Raw genomic sequence first — 2,671 nt, forward strand, 5'->3', positions numbered from 1 at the left:
CATCTTTCCAACTTTCACCCTCTAGGCGAGAACAAAAATATTCCACATTTTTTATACTGAAATTCCTTACAGTGTCTTGTATTCGACTGGGAATTTGACATCCTGAAACATTCACTGCAAGAATTTGAGCATAGTTATCGCTAAAACCCACGTTTACAACTTGTGTGTTATAGGCATATTTGCATGTATTTATCAAGATCTGCTCAATAATAGACGCACAGGTAGGTGTTTCTTGAGTTGGTTCAGTTACTGTTGGACTGATGTTGAATGACTGTAGTAAATTTATAATGTCATCTCTGAATTTATTGGATTTCGAGAAATCAATATTAAAGTCACCACATATAATTACATTTCTCTTCTTCCAAGAGTTTCTCCATGTGATTGTAAAAAACTTTTTTGTCTGCATCTGGTGACCTGTATACACAAATAATAATGGTATTTTGCCATGGTAGTTCAGCAATAGAGAGTTCTATATCTTTTTCACGGGACAGTTTATGGTATTTAGTTCCACTATTGAATTCAATGTTTTCTTTAACACACATACAAGAACCCCCCATGACTCGATATTTTCCTAAAAAACATGCATGCAAGTTTGAACTGCAGAAGGTATGTGTGCTCTATCATATCTTGTTTCAGCTAGTGCTCTGTAAAGCACAGTACAGAAATATTATTTAGATCATTTAATATTATTTATATTTCATTTAGTTTATTTGGGAGTGACTGAACATTTTGAAGGAGTAATTTAAAATTAGGAACAGGGAGGGAATTATTTCTTGCTTGACCACTTACCTCACTATTTGAGCTAGTGTACTTTGTAGTAAAAAATCCTCATGTTTTCCAGGGATGATATTCCTGGTGTTTGCCGTGTGGCTTGCTGGTTCACCATTTGTGGGTTCCTGCCTTTCTTCTGTCGAAATTCCCAATTTTCACTTTTTTTTCGTCCTTTTTCATCCATCTGTCCATTAACAACTGCCTTGTTGCTGCATTTGATGGCTTGAAATTTGACCTAGCCAAGTGTGGTGTTATGACTTTCATTGGGCTTATTTTTTGTTATAAAATGTTCCATGGGGGTCCGTGGTTGGCACTTTCACTTTCTATCTGATTGTCCATTTGCGTATGCTTTTTTCCTGTACCGGTACTCGGTTTTTCAGTTTTCGCCATACGTATGAAAGAATGCGAATCTTTCCTTGTTTGTTTAGATGTAAACTATGAATTGAATATTCATTTCTTTTCAGGTGTTCGATTTTGAAATCCACAGATAATCTCTTCCTACACACGCCTGTGGCAGTGTTGATTTTTTCTAACATAATGCGGTTTGCAGCTTTGATTTTTCCATTTAGACCTTGTGCGTCATGTCTAGGCGGTATTGGATGAATTATTACATTTGTTTTTTGCGTGAGTTTAAGTATGTATTCCAAAGAATGTTTCATGTTCCTCTGCAATTCTTCCAGAGGTTTATCTGTGTCATTTATGCCACCAATAATGGTTATTGGTTAAAGTATCGTTGACAGAGAAGTTATCAGTTAATTTGTCTGCGTTTTTCACAACTTCCTCAATTGACGCCCCAGGTTTTATAATACTTTGCACACTGAATTTTTTGCCTAATTCATCTTGTAGTATACTCCCACAGTTTCTGCCAGCCATGACTATCGCTTAAAACAGAACTTTATGTCCTTTTGTAGCAGTTGTTTGGGGCCTAACAGATCACGAGTTTTCACACGAAACATGGTTACGGTTTTTACTGAATTTGGCTCATTATGAGGTATTTGTGCTTCTGAATCCTTGATTTTAATCTTCATAGCACTGTTTTTTTCTTGCAACACTTTTTTTAACTTCGTTCTTGATCACTTGAAGCCGCTCGTTAGAAAGGGTCATTGTTTCTGGCAGAATTTTCGGCTCACTTTTCTTTATCAGTGGTTCACATTTTGGTGTTTGAAGTTCAGTAATTTCCATTTTTAATGTACTGATGATAAACTGTAGCTTGGATACTCGTTCGTGTAGTTTCGATATTTCGTCCTTACTATTTGCACACGATTTCTTTTTACTGGCATTATTTACATTTTTCCGAGGAGACGCACGACATACTTTTGCACTGGCTACCATATTGTGCTAACGTATAGCAGCCTGTTTTGTGCCTGTCTGCGACTCAGAATCTCCTTTGTATAGTGTGTAGCAACTATGTTTTTCATAATATTGTTGTTATTTCATTCTGGACTTTTCATTGTTTAGTATAGGTATCATTCATATATCAGTAGTGTGAGAATTAGAGATGGGCAAACTGAAACACTTAACTGTTTCGAAACAAATGAAACAGTACAATGTAATGTTTCGATACGCTGTTTCGAAACAGTAAAACAGTTTGTGTTTTGTAATCTAATAAACCTACACATTTTATCATCTTGAATGTCTACTGTATAAGTATGTCCATATAAACACAAATGAGGTGCGAGAGCGCTAATCATTTCGCAGAAAGTATGAAACTATCACTTGGGCGTCTCGGCAGTTTCGTATTTCCTGCAGCAAATGTGCTGCTTTCGTGTCATGTGACTCATACTTTTCAATTGGCTGAGGACAGCCGTAACTGAAGACAGAAGAACCACCACGAACGGAACTGGAGACAAGAGCAAACTGCAGAAACAACGGATATGCTACTGGGATTCCCACATTCCGT

The sequence above is a fragment of the Schistocerca americana genome, chromosome 1 (assembly GCF_021461395.2).
Source record: "Schistocerca americana isolate TAMUIC-IGC-003095 chromosome 1, iqSchAmer2.1, whole genome shotgun sequence".
In the NCBI taxonomy this organism is placed as follows: Eukaryota; Metazoa; Arthropoda; class Insecta; order Orthoptera; family Acrididae; genus Schistocerca; species Schistocerca americana.